At 42.4% G+C, this 18,033-nt stretch overlaps 13 non-coding genes across 13 annotated transcripts; all 13 read left to right on the top strand.

The window, feature by feature from the left end:
• The first annotated feature begins 1,469 nt into the window (after positions 1-1,469).
• Positions 1,470-1,554, top strand: TRNAR-UCU (transfer RNA arginine (anticodon UCU)). Its single transcript is given in 2 exon segments — positions 1,470-1,506; positions 1,519-1,554. It is a non-coding gene; the product is annotated as a tRNA-Arg (tRNA).
• Positions 1,555-2,669: 1,115 nt separating this feature from the next.
• TRNAR-UCU (transfer RNA arginine (anticodon UCU)) lies at positions 2,670-2,754 on the top strand. Its single transcript is given in 2 exon segments — positions 2,670-2,706; positions 2,719-2,754. It is a non-coding gene; the product is annotated as a tRNA-Arg (tRNA).
• Positions 2,755-3,868: 1,114 nt separating this feature from the next.
• TRNAR-UCU (transfer RNA arginine (anticodon UCU)) lies at positions 3,869-3,953 on the top strand. The gene is given in 2 exon segments: positions 3,869-3,905; positions 3,918-3,953. It is a non-coding gene; the product is annotated as a tRNA-Arg (tRNA).
• Positions 3,954-5,068: 1,115 nt separating this feature from the next.
• On the top strand, positions 5,069-5,153 carry TRNAR-UCU (transfer RNA arginine (anticodon UCU)). The gene is given in 2 exon segments: positions 5,069-5,105; positions 5,118-5,153. It is a non-coding gene; the product is annotated as a tRNA-Arg (tRNA).
• A 1,114-nt stretch (positions 5,154-6,267) lies between these two features.
• Positions 6,268-6,352, top strand: TRNAR-UCU (transfer RNA arginine (anticodon UCU)). The gene is given in 2 exon segments: positions 6,268-6,304; positions 6,317-6,352. It is a non-coding gene; the product is annotated as a tRNA-Arg (tRNA).
• Positions 6,353-7,480: 1,128 nt separating this feature from the next.
• TRNAR-UCU (transfer RNA arginine (anticodon UCU)) lies at positions 7,481-7,565 on the top strand. The gene is given in 2 exon segments: positions 7,481-7,517; positions 7,530-7,565. It is a non-coding gene; the product is annotated as a tRNA-Arg (tRNA).
• Positions 7,566-8,680: 1,115 nt separating this feature from the next.
• TRNAR-UCU (transfer RNA arginine (anticodon UCU)) lies at positions 8,681-8,765 on the top strand. The gene is given in 2 exon segments: positions 8,681-8,717; positions 8,730-8,765. It is a non-coding gene; the product is annotated as a tRNA-Arg (tRNA).
• Positions 8,766-10,386: 1,621 nt separating this feature from the next.
• Positions 10,387-10,471, top strand: TRNAR-UCU (transfer RNA arginine (anticodon UCU)). Its single transcript is given in 2 exon segments — positions 10,387-10,423; positions 10,436-10,471. It is a non-coding gene; the product is annotated as a tRNA-Arg (tRNA).
• Positions 10,472-11,586: 1,115 nt separating this feature from the next.
• TRNAR-UCU (transfer RNA arginine (anticodon UCU)) lies at positions 11,587-11,671 on the top strand. The gene is given in 2 exon segments: positions 11,587-11,623; positions 11,636-11,671. It is a non-coding gene; the product is annotated as a tRNA-Arg (tRNA).
• Positions 11,672-12,786: 1,115 nt separating this feature from the next.
• On the top strand, positions 12,787-12,871 carry TRNAR-UCU (transfer RNA arginine (anticodon UCU)). Its single transcript is given in 2 exon segments — positions 12,787-12,823; positions 12,836-12,871. It is a non-coding gene; the product is annotated as a tRNA-Arg (tRNA).
• A 1,115-nt stretch (positions 12,872-13,986) lies between these two features.
• On the top strand, positions 13,987-14,071 carry TRNAR-UCU (transfer RNA arginine (anticodon UCU)). Its single transcript is given in 2 exon segments — positions 13,987-14,023; positions 14,036-14,071. It is a non-coding gene; the product is annotated as a tRNA-Arg (tRNA).
• Positions 14,072-15,692: 1,621 nt separating this feature from the next.
• TRNAR-UCU (transfer RNA arginine (anticodon UCU)) lies at positions 15,693-15,777 on the top strand. Its single transcript is given in 2 exon segments — positions 15,693-15,729; positions 15,742-15,777. It is a non-coding gene; the product is annotated as a tRNA-Arg (tRNA).
• Positions 15,778-16,892: 1,115 nt separating this feature from the next.
• TRNAR-UCU (transfer RNA arginine (anticodon UCU)) lies at positions 16,893-16,977 on the top strand. Its single transcript is given in 2 exon segments — positions 16,893-16,929; positions 16,942-16,977. It is a non-coding gene; the product is annotated as a tRNA-Arg (tRNA).
• Positions 16,978-18,033: the final 1,056 nt, after the last annotated feature.

Raw genomic sequence — 18,033 nt, 5'->3', positions numbered from 1 at the left:
TATGCTTCAGGTGATCCCTGCAAACTCATCTATTCAGGATAGTCTTTCCTGCCATCACCTAATTGCTGAGCTCTTCCTTTCTCCAACAACTAATCAACGGTACAAATATTTCTACTTAACATGACCTCCGGTTCCCACTTAAATATCAAAAGATATTGCACTAAGGCACATGCCCAAGCAGGTAAATTTAAATCTTAAACTGTATCTGGACCAGATCTTGAGCTCATCCCTATTATTTAGCAGTGACCATTATTCAATTGTGTTTATTTGTCACGACTTGAATAGTTCCTCAGGCAAGTTCCTCTAACAAAGTCTTCAGAGAGGGCTCTGTGGCGCAATGGATAGCGCATTGGACTTCTAGTTGGTGTAGTAATTCAAAGGTTGTGCTCTAATGCTTTATAAAGTAATGGATTACATTCATAAGGGAGCTTTATTGACGTGGATTTGCTGCACAAGTTAACGATAGAGCCTAGTGGTTTAGGCTTCTCTTGAGAGTTGATATCAGCAAAATTGGAAGTACCCTGTGCAATTCAGAGCAAAGAGAGGGAATGGTAAGCTAACCTGCGTTATATTGTTCCCTTCCCTCATGCCCGGTGCAAGCTGTAATTCTTTATGTACCCTTTTGTCAGCCCCACAACTATTTACTGTCTAAATCTCGCTACCTTCCCCACAATAAGAATTCCAAAGAATGCCCCATTTTTAACAATGACACCACCAAACTTCCACTTCACTCCCGTGATATCTCTCGACTATTGCAACTCCTTACTCTATGGCCTGCCTCTAAACAGACCATTCCCCCTTCAGTCTATCTGATTCGCTACTGCCAGTTGTATCCCCCTTACCAACCATTTACTAGTAGAGGTGTCAGCCACCCGATCTCTGCCAATCTCTCCTTGGCTTCCGTTCTCCCAACAAATCAAATTCAAAATACTAAGGGCATAAAAAGCTTCCCACAACTCTGCCTCTAGCTACATCATTAACCTTATCATATAGTATCAAATAAACCACCCTGTTCTCTGCTTCCAAGAACTCCTGTTCGCTAGCTCCCTCAACACTTCATCCCATGCTGTCCTCTGGGATTTTCCCATGGACTATCCCATCCTCTCAGATTCCCTACACCAATCTATATGGCTATTTCCCTGTCTGTATGCTTCAGGTGATCCCTGCAAACTCATCTATTCAGGATAGTCTTTCCTGCCATCACCTAATTGCTGAGCTCTTCCTTTCTCCAACAACTAATCAACGGTACAAATATTTCTACTTAACATGACCTCCGGTTCCCACTTAAATATCAAAAGATATTGCACTAAGGCACATGCCCAAGCAGGTAAATTTAAATCTTAAACTGTATCTGGACCAGATCTTGAGCTCATTCCTATTATTTAGCAGTGACCATTATTCAATTGTGTTTATTTGTCACGACTTGAATAGTTCCTCAGGCAAGTTCCTCTAAAAAAGTCTTCAGAGAGGGCTCTGTGGCGCAATGGATAGCGCATTGGACTTCTAGTTGGTGTAGTAATTCAAAGGTTGTGGGTTCGAGTCCCACCAGCGTCAGTTTTATATAGTCATTCTTCATAGTGATGCTGCTCTAATGCTTTATAATGTAATGGATTACATTCATAAGGGAGCTTTATTGACGTGGATTTGCTGCACAAGTTAACGATAGAGCCTAGTGGTTTAGGCTTCTCTTGAGAGTTGATATCAGCAAAATTGGAAGTACCCTGTGCAATTCAGAGCAAAGAGAGGGAATGGTAAGCTAACCTGCGTTATATTGTTCCCTTCCCTCATGCCCGGTGCAAGCTGTAATTCTTTATGTACCCTTTTGTCAGCCCCACAACTATTTACTGTCTAAATCTCGCTACCTTCCCCACAATAAGAATTCCAAAGAATGCCCCATTTTTACCAATGACACCACCAAACTTCCACTTCACTCCCGTGATATCTCTCGACTATTGCAACTCCTTACTCTGTGGCCTGCCTCTAAACAGACCATTCCCCCTTCAGTCTATCTGATTCGCTACTGCCAGTTGTATCCCCCTTACCAACCATTTACTAGTAGAGGTGTCAGCCACCCGATCTCTGCCAATCTCTCCTTGGCTTCCGTTCTCCCAACAAATCAAATTCAAAATACTAAGGGCATAAAAAGCTTCCCACAACTCTGCCTCTAGCTACATCATTAACCTTATCATATAGTATCAAATAAACCACCCTGTTCTCTGCTTCCAAGAACGCCTGTTCGCTAGCTCCCTCAACACTTCATCCCATGCTGTCCTCTGGGATTTTCCCATGGACTATCCCATCCTCTCGAATTCCCTACACCAATCTATATGGCTATTTCCCTGTCTGTATGCTTCAGGTGATCCCTGCAAACTCATCTATTCAGGATAGTCTTTCCTGCCATCACCTAATTGCTGAGCTCTTCCTTTCTCCAACAACTAATCAACGGTACAAATATTTCTACTTAACATGACCTCCGGTTCCCACTTAAATATCAAAAGATATTGCACTAAGGCACATGCCCAAGCAGGTAAATTTAAATCTTAAACTGTATCTGGACCAGATCTTGAGCTCATCCCTATTATTTAGCAGTGACCATTATTCAATTGTGTTTATTTGTTACGACTTGAATAGTTCCTCAGGCAAGTTCCTCTAACAAAGTCTTCAGAGAGGGCTCTGTGGCGCAATGGATAGCGCATTGGACTTCTAGTTGGTGTAGTAATTCAAAGGTTGTGGGTTCGAATCCCACCAGCGTCAGTTTTATATAGTCATTCTTCATAGTGATGCTGCTCTAATGCTTTATAAAGTAATGGATACATTCATAAGGGAGCTTTATTGACGTGGATTTGCTGCACAAGTTAACGATAGAGCCTAGTGGTTTAGGCTTCTCTTGAGAGTTGATATCAGCAAAATTGGAAGTACCCTGTGCAATTCAGAGCAAAGAGAGGGAATGGTAAGCTAACCTGCATTATATTGTTCCCTTCCCTCATGCCCGGTGCAAGCTGTAATTCTTTATGTACCCTTTTGTCAGCCCCACAACTATTTACTGTCTAAATCTCGCTACCTTCCCCACAATAAGAATTCCAAAGAATGCCCCATTTTTACCAATGACACCACCAAACTTCCACTTCACTCCCGTGATATCTCTCGACTATTGCAACTCCTTACTCTATGGCCTGCCTCTAAACAGACCATTCCCCCTTCAGTCTATCTGATTCGCTACTGCCAGTTGTATCCCCCTTACCAACCATTTACTAGTAGAGGTGTCAGCCACCCGATCTCTGCCAATCTCTCCTTGGCTTCCGTTCTCCCAACAAATCAAATTCAAAATACTAAGGGCATAAAAAGCTTCCCACAACTCTGCCTCTAGCTACATCATTAACCTTATCATATAGTATCAAATAAACCACCCTGTTCTCTGCTTCCAAGAACTCCTGTTCGCTAGCTCCCTCAATACTTCATCCCATGCTGTCCTCTGGGATTTTCCCATGGACTATCCCATCCTCTCAAATTCCCTACACCAATCTATATGGCTATTTCCCTGTCTGTATGCTTCAGGTGATCCCTGCAAACTCATCTATTCAGGATAGTCTTTCCTGCCATCACCTAATTGCTGAGCTCTTCCTTTCTCCAACAACTAATCAACGGTACAAATATTTCTACTTAACATGACCTCCGGTTCCCACTTAAATATCAAAAGATATTGCACTAAGGCACATGCCCAAGCAGGTAAATTTAAATCTTAAACTGTATCTGGACCAGATCTTGAGCTCATCCCTATTATTTAGCAGTGACCATTATTCAATTGTGTTTATTTGTTACGACTTGAATAGTTCCTCAGGCAAGTTCCTCTAACAAAGTCTTCAGAGAGGGCTCTGTGGCGCAATGGATAGCGCATTGGACTTCTAGTTGGTGTAGTAATTCAAAGGTTGTGGGTTCGAGTCCCACCAGAGTCGGTTTTATATAGTCATTCTTCATAGTGATGCTGCTCTAATGCTTTATAAAGTAATGGATTACATTCATAAGGGAGCTTTATTGACGTGGATTTGCTGCACAAGTTAACGATAGAGCCTAGTGGTTTAGGCTTCTCTTGAGAGTTGATATCAGCAAAATTGGAAGTACCCTGTGCAATTCAGAGCAAAGAGAGGGAATGGTAAGCTAACCTGCGTTATATTGTTCCCTTCCCTCATGCCCGGTGCAAGCTGTAATTCTTTATGTACCCTTTTGTCAGCCCCACAACTATTTACTGTCTAAATCTCGCTACCTTCCCCACAATAAGAATTCCAAAGAATGCCCCATTTTTACCAATGACACCACCAAACTTCCACTTCACTCCCGTGATATCTCTCGACTATTGCAACTCCTTACTCTATGGCCTGCCTCTAAACAGACCATTCCCCCTTCAGTCTATCTGATTCGCTACTGCCAGTTGTATCCCCCTTACCAACCATTTACTAGTAGAGGTGTCAGCCACCCGATCTCTGCCAATCTCTCCTTGGCTTCCGTTCTCCCAACAAATCAAATTCAAAATACTAAGGGCATAAAAAGCTTCCCACAACTCTGCCTCTAGCTACATCATTAACCTTATCATATAGTATCAAATAAACCACCCTGTTCTCTGCTTCCAAGAACTCCTGTTCGCTAGCTCCCTCAACACTTCATCCCATGCTGTCCTCTGGGATTTTCCCATGGACTATCCCATCCTCTCAGATTCCCTACACCAATCTATATGGCTATTTCCCTGTCTGTATGCTTCAGGTGATCCCTGCAAACTCATCTATTCAGGATAGTCTTTCCTGCCATCACCTAATTGCTGAGCTCTTCCTTTCTCCAACAACTAATCAACGGTACAAATATTTCTACTTAACATGACCTCCGGTTCCCACTTAAATATCAAAAGATATTGCACTAAGGCACATGCCCAAGCAGGTAAATTTAAATCTTAAACTGTATCTGGACCAGATCTTGAGCTCATCCCTATTATTTAGCAGTGACCATTATTCAATTGTGTTTATTTGTTACGACTTGAATAGTTCCTCAGGCAAGTTCCTCTAACAAAGTCTTCAGAGAGGGCTCTGTGGCGCAATGGATAGCGCATTGGACTTCTAGTTGGTGTAGTAATTCAAAGGTTGTGGGTTCGAATCCCACCAGCGTCAGTTTTATATAGTCATTCTTCATAGTGATGCTGCTCTAATGCTTTATAAAGTAATGGATACATTCATAAGGGAGCTTTATTGACGTGGATTTGCTGCACAAGTTAACGATAGAGCCTAGTGGTTTAGGCTTCTCTTGAGAGTTGATATCAGCAAAATTGGAAGTACCCTGTGCAATTCAGAGCAAAGAGAGGGAATGGTAAGCTAACCTGCGTTATATTGTTCCCTTCCCTCATGCCCGGTGCAAGCTGTAATTCTTTATGTACCCTTTTGTCAGCCCCACAACTATTTACTGTCTAAATTTTGCTACCTTCCCCACAATAAGAATTCCAAAGAATGCCCCATTTTTACCAATGACACCACCAAACTTCCACTTCACTCCCGTGATATCTCTCGACTATTGCAACTCCTTACTCTATGGCCTGCCTCTAAACAGACCATTCCCCCTTCAGTCTATCTGATTCGCTACTGCCAGTTGTATCCCCCTTACCAACCATTTACTAGTAGAGGTGTCAGCCACCCGATCTCTGCCAATCTCTCCTTGGCTTCCGTTCTCCCAACAAATCAAATTCAAAATACTAAGGGCATAAAAAGCTTCCCACAACTCTGCCTCTAGCTACATCATTAACCTTATCATATAGTATCAAATAAACCACCCTGTTCTCTGCTTCCAAGAACTCCTGTTCGCTAGCTCCCTCAATACTTCATCCCATGCTGTCCTCTGGGATTTTCCCATGGACTATCCCATCCTCTCAGATTCCCTACACCAATCTATATGGCTATTTCCCTGTCTGTATGCTTCAGGTGATCCCTGCAAACTCATCTATTCAGGATAGTCTTTCCTGCCATCACCTAATTGCTGAGCTCTTCCTTTCTCCAACAACTAATCAACGGTACAAATATTTCTACTTAACATGACCTCCGGTTCCCACTTAAATATCAAAAGATATTGCACTAAGGCACATGCCCAAGCAGGTAAATTTAAATCTTAAACTGTATCTGGACCAGATCTTGAGCTCATCCCTATTATTTAGCAGTGACCATTATTCAATTGTGTTTATTTGTTATGACTTGAATAGTTCCTCAGGCAAGTTCCTCTAACAAAGTCTTCAGAGAGGGCTCTGTGGCGCAATGGATAGCGCATTGGACTTCTAGTTGGTGTAGTAATTCAAAGGTTGTGGGTTCGAGTCCCACCAGAGTCGGTTTTATATAGTCATTCTTCATAGTGATGCTGCTCTAATGCTTTATAAAGTAATGGATTACATTCATAAGGGAGCTTTATTGACGTGGATTTGCTGCACAAGTTAACGATAGAGCCTAGTGGTTTAGGCTTCTCTTGAGAGTTGATATCAGCAAAATTGGAAGTACCCTGTGCAATTCAGAGCAAAGAGAGGGAATGGTAAGCTAACCTGCGTTATATTGTTCCTTTCCCTCATGCCCGGTGCAAGCTGTAATTCTTTATGTACCCTTTTGTCAGCCCCACAACTATTTACTGTCTAAATCTCGCTACCTTCCCCACAATAAGAATTCCAAAGAATGCCCCATTTTTACCAATGACACCACCAAACTTCCACTTCACTCCCGTGATATCTCTCGACTATTGCAACTCCTTACTCTGTGGCCTGCCTCTAAACAGACCATTCCCCCTTCAGTCTATCTGATTCGCTACTGCCAGTTGTATCCCCCTTACCAACCATTTACTAGTAGAGGTGTCAGCCACCCGATCTCTGCCAATCTCTCCTTGACTTCCGTTCTCCCAACAAATCAAATTCAAAATACTAAGGGCATAAAAAGCTTCCCACAACTCTGCCTCTAGCTACATCATTAACCTTATCATATAGTATCAAATAAACCACCCTGTTCTCTGCTTCCAAGAACTCCTGTTCGCTAGCTCCCTCAACACTTCATCCCATGCTGTCCTCTGGGATTTTCCCATGGACTATCCCATCCTCTCAGATTCCCTACACCAATCTATATGGCTATTTCCCTGTCTGTATGCTTCAGGTGATCCCTGCAAACTCATCTATTCAGGATAGTCTTTCCTGCCATCACCTAATTGCTGAGCTCTTCCTTTCTCCAACAACTAATCAACGGTACAAATATTTCTACTTAACATGACCTCCGGTTCTCACTTAAATATCAAAAGATATTGCACTAAGGCACATGCCCAAGCAGGTAAATTTAAATCTTAAACTGTATCTGGACCAGATCTTGAGCTCATCCCTATTATTTAGCAGTGACCATTATTCAATTGTGTTTATTTGTTACGACTTGAATAGTTCCTCAGGCAAGTTCCTCAGGCAAGTTCCTCTAACAAAGTCTTCAGAGAGGACTCTGTGGCGCAATGGATAGTGCATTGGACTTCTAGTTGGTGTAGTAATTCAAAGGTTGTGGGTTCGAGTCCCACCAGAGTCGGTTTTATATAGTCATTCTTCATAGTGATGCTGCTCTAATGCTTTATAAAGTAATGGATTACATTCATAAGGGAGCTTTATTGACGTGGATTTGCTGCACAAGTTAACGATAGAGCCTAGTGGTTTAGGCTTCTCTTGAGAGTTGATATCAGCAAAATTGGAAGTACCCTGTGCAATTCAGAGCAAAGAGAGGGAATGGTAAGCTAACCTGCGTTATATTGTTCCCTTCCCTCATGCCCGGTGCAAGCTGTAATTCTTTATGTACCCTTTTGTCAGCCCCACAACTATTTACTGTCTAAATCTCGCTACCTTCCCCACAATAAGAATTCCAAAGAATGCCCCATTTTTACCAATGACACCACCAAACTTCCACTTCACTCCCGTGATATCTCTCGACTATTGCAACTCCTTACTCTGTGGCCTGCCTCTAAACAGACCATTCCCCCTTCAGTCTATCTGATTCGCTACTGCCAGTTGTATCCCCCTTACCAACCATTTACTAGTAGAGGTGTCAGCCACCCGATCTCTGCCAATCTCTCCTTGGCTTCCGTTCTCCCAACAAATCAAATTCAAAATACTAAGGGCATAAAAAGCTTCCCACAACTCTGCCTCTAGCTACATCATTAACCTTATCATATAGTATCAAATAAACCACCCTGTTCTCTGCTTCCAAGAACGCCTGTTCGCTAGCTCCCTCAACACTTCATCCCATGCTGTCCTCTGGGATTTTCCCATGGACTATCCCATCCTCTCGAATTCCCTACACCAATCTATATGGCTATTTCCCTGTCTGTATGCTTCAGGTGATCCCTGCAAACTCATCTATTCAGGATAGTCTTTCCTGCCATCACCTAATTGCTGAGCTCTTCCTTTCTCCAACAACTAATCAACGGTACAAATATTTCTACTTAACATGACCTCCGGTTCCCACTTAAATATCAAAAGATATTGCACTAAGGCACATGCCCAAGCAGGTAAATTTAAATCTTAAACTGTATCTGGACCAGATCTTGAGCTCATCCCTATTATTTAGCAGTGACCATTATTCAATTGTGTTTATTTGTTATGACTTGAATAGTTCCTCAGGCAAGTTCCTCTAACAAAGTCTTCAGAGAGGGCTCTGTGGCGCAATGGATAGCGCATTGGACTTCTAGTTGGTGTAGTAATTCAAAGGTTGTGGGTTCGAGTCCCACCAGAGTCGGTTTTATATAGTCATTCTTCATAGTGATGCTGCTCTAATGCTTTATAAAGTAATGGATTACATTCATAAGGGAGCTTTATTGACGTGGATTTGCTGCACAAGTTAACGATAGAGCCTAGTGGTTTAGGCTTCTCTTGAGAGTTGATATCAGCAAAATTGGAAGTACCCTGTGCAATTCAGAGCAAAGAGAGGGAATGGTACAAATATTTCTACTTAACATGACCTCCGGTTCCCACTTAAATATCAAAAGATATTGCACTAAGGCACATGCCCAAGCAGGTAAATTTAAATCTTAAACTGTATCTGGACCAGATCTTGAGCTCATCCCTATTATTTAGCAGTGACCATTATTCAATTGTGTTTATTTGTTACGACTTGAATAGTTCCTCAGGCAAGTTCCTCTAACAAAGTCTTCAGAGAGGGCTCTGTGGCGCCATGGATAGCGCATTGGACTTCTAGTTGGTGTAGTTATTCAAAGGTTGTGGGTTCGAGTCCCACCAGAGTCGGTTTTATATAGTCATTCTTCATAGTGATGCTGCTCTAATGCTTTATAAAGTAATGGATTACATTCATAAGGGAGCTTTATTGACGTGGATTTGCTGCACAAGTTAACGATAGAGCCTAGTGGTTTAGGCTTCTCTTGAGAGTTGATATCAGCAAAATTGGAAGTACCCTGTGCAATTCAGAGCAAAGAGAGGGAATGGTAAGCTAACCTGCGTTATATTGTTCCCTTCCCTCATGCCCGGTGCAAGCTGTAATTCTTTATGTACCCTTTTGTCAGCCCCACAACTATTTACTGTCTAAATCTCGCTACCTTCCCCACAATAAGAATTCCAAAGAATGCCCCATTTTTACCAATGACACCACCAAACTTCCACTTCACTCCCGTGATATCTCTCGACTATTGCAACTCCTTACTCTATGGCCTGCCTCTAAACAGACCATTCCCCCTTCAGTCTATCTGATTCGCTACTGCCAGTTGTATCCCCCTTACCAACCATTTACTAGTAGAGGTGTCAGCCACCCGATCTCTGCCAATCTCTCCTTGGCTTCCGTTCTCCCAACAAATCAAATTCAAAATACTAAGGGCATAAAAAGCTTCCCACAACTCTGCATCTAGCTACATCATTAACCTTATCATATAGTATCAAATAAACCACCCTGTTCTCTGCTTCCAAGAACTCCTGTTCGCTAGCTCCCTCAACACTTCATCCCATGCTGTCCTCTGGGATTTTCCCATGGACTATCCCATCCTCTCAGATTCCCTACACCAATCTATATGGCTATTTCCCTGTCTGTATGCTTCAGGTGATCCCTGCAAACTCATCTATTCAGGATAGTCTTTCCTGCCATCACCTAATTGCTGAGCTCTTCCTTTCTCCAACAACTAATCAACGGTACAAATATTTCTACTTAACATGACCTCCGGTTCCCACTTAAATATCAAAAGATATTGCACTAAGGCACATGCCCAAGCAGGTAAATTTAAATCTTAAACTGTATCTGGACCAGATCTTGAGCTCATCCCTATTATTTAGCAGTGACCATTATTCAATTGTGTTTATTTGTTATGACTTGAATAGTTCCTCAGGCAAGTTCCTCTAACAAAGTCTTCAGAGAGGGCTCTGTGGCGCAATGGATAGCGCATTGGACTTCTAGTTGGTGTAGTAATTCAAAGGTTGTGGGTTCGAGTCCCACCAGAGTCGGTTTTATATAGTCATTCTTCATAGTGATGCTGCTCTAATGCTTTATAAAGTAATGGATTACATTCATAAGGGAGCTTTATTGACGTGGATTTGCTGCACAAGTTAACGATAGAGCCTAGTGGTTTAGGCTTCTCTTGAGAGTTGATATCAGCAAAATTGGAAGTACCCTGTGCAATTCAGAGCAAAGAGAGGGAATGGTAAGCTAACCTGCGTTATATTGTTCCCTTCCCTCATGCCCGGTGCAAGCTGTAATTCTTTATGTACCCTTTTGTCAGCCCCACAACTATTTACTGTCTAAATCTCGCTACCTTCCCCACAATAAGAATTCCAAAGAATGCCCCATTTTTACCAATGACACCACCAAACTTCCACTTCACTCCCGTGATATCTCTCGACTATTGCAACTCCTTACTCTGTGGCCTGCCTCTAAACAGACCATTCCCCCTTCAGTCTATCTGATTCGCTACTGCCAGTTGTATCCCCCTTACCAACCATTTACTAGTAGAGGTGTCAGCCACCCGATCTCTGCCAATCTCTCCTTGGCTTCCGTTCTCCCAACAAATCAAATTCAAAATACTAAGGGCATAAAAAGCTTCCCACAACTCTGCCTCTAGCTACATCATTAACCTTATCATATAGTATCAAATAAACCACCCTGTTCTCTGCTTCCAAGAACGCCTGTTCGCTAGCTCCCTCAACACTTCATCCCATGCTGTCCTCTGGGATTTTCCCATGGACTATCCCATCCTCTCGAATTCCCTACACCAATCTATATGGCTATTTCCCTGTCTGTATGCTTCAGGTGATCCCTGCAAACTCATCTATTCAGGATAGTCTTTCCTGCCATCACCTAATTGCTGAGCTCTTCCTTTCTCCAACAACTAATCAACGGTACAAATATTTCTACTTAACATGACCTCCGGTTCCCACTTAAATATCAAAAGATATTGCACTAAGGCACATGCCCAAGCAGGTAAATTTAAATCTTAAACTGTATCTGGACCAGATCTTGAGCTCATCCCTATTATTTAGCAGTGACCATTATTCAATTGTGTTTATTTGTTACGACTTGAATAGTTCCTCAGGCAAGTTCCTCTAACAAAGTCTTCAGAGAGGGCTCTGTGGCGCAATGGATAGCGCATTGGACTTCTAGTTGGTGTAGTAATTCAAAGGTTGTGGGTTCGAGTCCCACCAGAGTCGGTTTTATATAGTCATTCTTCATAGTGATGCTGCTCTAATGCTTTATAAAGTAATGGATTACATTCATAAGGGAGCTTTATTGACGTGGATTTGCTGCACAAGTTAACGATAGAGCCTAGTGGTTTAGGCTTCTCTTGAGAGTTGATATCAGCAAAATTGGAAGTACCCTGTGCAATTCAGAGCAAAGAGAGGGAATGGTAAGCTAACCTGCGTTATATTGTTCCCTTCCCTCATGCCCGGTGCAAGCTGTAATTCTTTATGTACCCTTTTGTCAGCCCCACAACTATTTACTGTCTAAATCTCGCTACCTTCCCCACAATAAGAATTCCAAAGAATGCCCCATTTTTACCAATGACACCACCAAACTTCCACTTCACTCCCGTGATATCTCTCGACTATTGCAACTCCTTACTCTGTGGCCTGCCTCTAAACAGACCATTCCCCCTTCAGTCTATCTGATTCGCTACTGCCAGTTGTATCCCCCTTACCAACCATTTACTAGTAGAGGTGTCAGCCACCCGATCTCTGCCAATCTCTCCTTGGCTTCCGTTCTCCCAACAAATCAAATTCAAAATACTAAGGGCATAAAAAGCTTCCCACAACTCTGCCTCTAGCTACATCATTAACCTTATCATATAGTATCAAATAAACCACCCTGTTCTCTGCTTCCAAGAACGCCTGTTCGCTAGCTCCCTCAACACTTCATCCCATGCTGTCCTCTGGGATTTTCCCATGGACTATCCCATCCTCTCGAATTCCCTACACCAATCTATATGGCTATTTCCCTGTCTGTATGCTTCAGGTGATCCCTGCAAACTCATCTATTCAGGATAGTCTTTCCTGCCATCACCTAATTGCTGAGCTCTTCCTTTCTCCAACAACTAATCAACGGTACAAATATTTCTACTTAACATGACCTCCGGTTCCCACTTAAATATCAAAAGATATTGCACTAAGGCACATGCCCAAGCAGGTAAATTTAAATCTTAAACTGTATCTGGACCAGATCTTGAGCTCATCCCTATTATTTAGCAGTGACCATTATTCAATTGTGTTTATTTGTTACGACTTGAATAGTTCCTCAGGCAAGTTCCTCTAACAAAGTCTTCAGAGAGGGCTCTGTGGCGCAATGGATAGCGCATTGGACTTCTAGTTGGTGTAGTAATTCAAAGGTTGTGGGTTCGAGTCCCACCAGAGTTGGTTTTATATAGTCATTCTTCATAGTGATGCTGCTCTAATGCTTTATAAAGTAATGGATTACATTCATAAGGGAGCTTTATTGACGTGGATTTGCTGCACAAGTTAACGATAGAGCCTAGTGGTTTAGGCTTCTCTTGAGAGTTGATATCAGCAAAATTGGAAGTACCCTGTGCAATTCAGAGCAAAGAGAGGGAATGGTAAGCTAACCTGCGTTATATTGTTCCCTTCCCTCATGCCCGGTGCAAGCTGTAATTCTTTATGTACCCTTTTGTCAGCCCCACAACTATTTACTGTCTAAATCTCGCTACCTTCCCCACAATAAGAATTCCAAAGAATGCCCCATTTTTACCAATGACACCACCAAACTTCCACTTCACTCCCGTGATATCTCTCGACTATTGCAACTCCTTACTCTGTGGCCTGCCTCTAAACAGACCATTCCCCCTTCAGTCTATCTGATTCGCTACTGCCAGTTGTATCCCCCTTACCAACCATTTACTAGTAGAGGTGTCAGCCACCCGATCTCTGCCAATCTCTCCTTGGCTTCCGTTCTCCCAACAAATCAAATTCAAAATACTAAGGGCATAAAAAGCTTCCCACAACTCTGCCTCTAGCTACATCATTAACCTTATCATATAGTATCAAATAAACCACCCTGTTCTCTGCTTCCAAGAACTCCTGTTCGCTAGCTCCCTCAACACTTCATCCCATGCTGTCCTCTGGGATTTTCCCATGGACTATCCCATCCTCTCAGATTCCCTACACCAATCTATATGGCTATTTCCCTGTCTGTATGCTTCAGGTGATCCCTGCAAACTCATCTATTCAGGATAGTCTTTCCTGCCATCACCTAATTGCTGAGCTCTTCCTTTCTCCAACAACTAATCAACGGTACAAATATTTCTACTTAACATGACCTCCGGTTCCCACTTAAATATCAAAAGATATTGCACTAAGGCACATGCCCAAGCAGGTAAATTTAAATCTTAAACTGTATCTGGACCAGATCTTGAGCTCATCCCTATTATTTAGCAGTGACCATTATTCAATTGTGTTTATTTGTTATGACTTGAATAGTTCCTCAGGCAAGTTCCTCTAACAAAGTCTTCAGAGAGGGCTCTGTGGCGCAATGGATAGCGCATTGGACTTCTAGTTGGTGTAGTAATTCAAAGGTTGTGGGTTCGAGTCCCACCAGAGTCGGTTTTATATAGTCATTCTTCATAGTGATGCTGCTCTAATGCTTTATAAAGTAATGGATTACATTCATAAGGGAGCTTTATTGACGTGGATTTGCTGCACAAGTTAACGATAGAGCCTAGTGGTTTAGGCTTCTCTTGAGAGTTGATATCAGCAAAATTGGAAGTACCCTGTGCAATTCAGAGCAAAGAGAGGGAATGGTACAAATATTTCTACTTAACATGACCTCCGGTTCCCACTTAAATATCAAAAGATATTGCACTAAGGCACATGCCCAAGCAGGTAAATTTAAATCTTAAACTGTATCTGGACCAGATCTTGAGCTCATCCCTATTATTTAGCAGTGACCATTATTCAATTGTGTTTATTTGTTACGACTTGAATAGTTCCTCAGGCAAGTTCCTCTAACAAAGTCTTCAGAGAGGGCTCTGTGGCGCCATGGATAGCGCATTGGACTTCTAGTTGGTGTAGTTATTCAAAGGTTGTGGGTTCGAGTCCCACCAGAGTCGGTTTTATATAGTCATTCTTCATAGTGATGCTGCTCTAATGCTTTATAAAGTAATGGATTACATTCATAAGGGAGCTTTATTGACGTGGATTTGCTGCACAAGTTAACGATAGAGCCTAGTGGTTTAGGCTTCTCTTGAGAGTTGATATCAGCAAAATTGGAAGTACCCTGTGCAATTCAGAGCAAAGAGAGGGAATGGTAAGCTAACCTGCGTTATATTGTTCCCTTCCCTCATGCCCGGTGCAAGCTGTAATTCTTTATGTACCCTTTTGTCAGCCCCACAACTATTTACTGTCTAAATCTCGCTACCTTCCCCACAATAAGAATTCCAAAGAATGCCCCATTTTTACCAATGACACCACCAAACTTCCACTTCACTCCCGTGATATCTCTCGACTATTGCAACTCCTTACTCTATGGCCTGCCTCTAAACAGACCATTCCCCCTTCAGTCTATCTGATTCGCTACTGCCAGTTGTATCCCCCTTACCAACCATTTACTAGTAGAGGTGTCAGCCACCCGATCTCTGCCAATCTCTCCTTGGCTTCCGTTCTCCCAACAAATCAAATTCAAAATACTAAGGGCATAAAAAGCTTCCCACAACTCTGCATCTAGCTACATCATTAACCTTATCATATAGTATCAAATAAACCACCCTGTTCTCTGCTTCCAAGAACTCCTGTTCGCTAGCTCCCTCAACACTTCATCCCATGCTGTCCTCTGGGATTTTCCCATGGACTATCCCATCCTCTCAGATTCCCTACACCAATCTATATGGCTATTTCCCTGTCTGTATGCTTCAGGTGATCCCTGCAAACTCATCTATTCAGGATAGTCTTTCCTGCCATCACCTAATTGCTGAGCTCTTCCTTTCTCCAACAACTAATCAACGGTACAAATATTTCTACTTAACATGACCTCCGGTTCCCACTTAAATATCAAAAGATATTGCACTAAGGCACATGCCCAAGCAGGTAAATTTAAATCTTAAACTGTATCTGGACCAGATCTTGAGCTCATCCCTATTATTTAGCAGTGACCATTATTCAATTGTGTTTATTTGTTATGACTTGAATAGTTCCTCAGGCAAGTTCCTCTAACAAAGTCTTCAGAGAGGGCTCTGTGGCGCAATGGATAGCGCATTGGACTTCTAGTTGGTGTAGTAATTCAAAGGTTGTGGGTTCGAGTCCCACCAGAGTCGGTTTTATATAGTCATTCTTCATAGTGATGCTGCTCTAATGCTTTATAAAGTAATGGATTACATTCATAAGGGAGCTTTATTGACGTGGATTTGCTGCACAAGTTAACGATAGAGCCTAGTGGTTTAGGCTTCTCTTGAGAGTTGATATCAGCAAAATTGGAAGTACCCTGTGCAATTCAGAGCAAAGAGAGGGAATGGTAAGCTAACCTGCGTTATATTGTTCCCTTCCCTCATGCCCGGTGCAAGCTGTAATTCTTTATGTACCCTTTTGTCAGCCCCACAACTATTTACTGTCTAAATCTCGCTACCTTCCCCACAATAAGAATTCCAAAGAATGCCCCATTTTTACCAATGACACCACCAAACTTCCACTTCACTCCCGTGATATCTCTCGACTATTGCAACTCCTTACTCTGTGGCCTGCCTCTAAACAGACCATTCCCCCTTCAGTCTATCTGATTCGCTACTGCCAGTTGTATCCCCCTTACCAACCATTTACTAGTAGAGGTGTCAGCCACCCGATCTCTGCCAATCTCTCCTTGGCTTCCGTTCTCCCAACAAATCAAATTCAAAATACTAAGGGCATAAAAAGCTTCCCACAACTCTGCCTCTAGCTACATCATTAACCTTATCATATAGTATCAAATAAACCACCCTGTTCTCTGCTTCCAAGAACGCCTGTTCGCTAGCTCCCTCAACACTTCATCCCATGCTGTCCTCTGGGATTTTCCCATGGACTATCCCATCCTCTCGAATTCCCTACACCAATCTATATGGCTATTTCCCTGTCTGTATGCTTCAGGTGATCCCTGCAAACTCATCTATTCAGGATAGTCTTTCCTGCCATCACCTAATTGCTGAGCTCTTCCTTTCTCCAACAACTAATCAACGGTACAAATATTTCTACTTAACATGACCTCCGGTTCCCACTTAAATATCAAAAGATATTGCACTAAGGCACATGCCCAAGCAGGTAAATTTAAATCTTAAACTGTATCTGGACCAGATCTTGAGCTCATCCCTATTATTTAGCAGTGACCATTATTCAATTGTGTTTATTTGTTACGACTTGAATAGTTCCTCAGGCAAGTTCCTCTAACAAAGTCTTCAGAGAGGGCTCTGTGGCGCAATGGATAGCGCATTGGACTTCTAGTTGGTGTAGTAATTCAAAGGTTGTGGGTTCGAGTCCCACCAGAGTCGGTTTTATATAGTCATTCTTCATAGTGATGCTGCTCTAATGCTTTATAAAGTAATGGATTACATTCATAAGGGAGCTTTATTGACGTGGATTTGCTGCACAAGTTAACGATAGAGCCTAGTGGTTTAGGCTTCTCTTGAGAGTTGATATCAGCAAAATTGGAAGTACCCTGTGCAATTCAGAGCAAAGAGAGGGAATGGTAAGCTAACCTGCGTTATATTGTTCCCTTCCCTCATGCCCGGTGCAAGCTGTAATTCTTTATGTACCCTTTTGTCAGCCCCACAACTATTTACTGTCTAAATCTCGCTACCTTCCCCACAATAAGAATTCCAAAGAATGCCCCATTTTTACCAATGACACCACCAAACTTCCACTTCACTCCCGTGATATCTCTCGACTATTGCAACTCCTTACTCTGTGGCCTGCCTCTAAACAGACCATTCCCCCTTCAGTCTATCTGATTCGCTACTGCCAGTTGTATCCCCCTTACCAACCATTTACTAGTAGAGGTGTCAGCCACCCGATCTCTGCCAATCTCTCCTTGGCTTCCGTTCTCCCAACAAATCAAATTCAAAATACTAAGGGCATAAAAAGCTTCCCACAACTCTGCCTCTAGCTACATCATTAACCTTATCATATAGTATCAAATAAACCACCCTGTTCTCTGCTTCCAAGAACTCCTGTTCGCTAGCTCCCTCAACACTTCATCCCATGCTGTCCTCTGGGATTTTCCCATGGACTATCCCATCCTCTCAGATTCCCTACACCAATCTATATGGCTATTTCCCTGTCTGTATGCTTCAGGTGATCCCTGCAAACTCATCTATTCAGGATAGTCTTTCCTGCCATCACCTAATTGCTGAGCTCTTCCTTTCTCCAACAACTAATCAACGGTACAAATATTTCTACTTAACATGACCTCCGGTTCCCACTTAAATATCAAAAGATATTGCACTAAGGCACATGCCCAAGCAGGTAAATTTAAATCTTAAACTGTATCTGGACCAGATCTTGAGCTCATCCCTATTATTTAGCAGTGACCATTATTCAATTGTGTT

This window comes from Lithobates pipiens, unplaced genomic scaffold (assembly GCF_037356315.1).
Source record: "Lithobates pipiens isolate NorthernLeopardFrog02 unplaced genomic scaffold, aLitPip1_a1.2 Scaffold_13, whole genome shotgun sequence".
NCBI lineage: Eukaryota > Metazoa > Chordata > Amphibia > Anura > Ranidae > Lithobates > Lithobates pipiens.
Note: the sequence above shows the minus strand (reverse complement) of the source record. Positions and strands in the feature narration are given on the sequence as shown.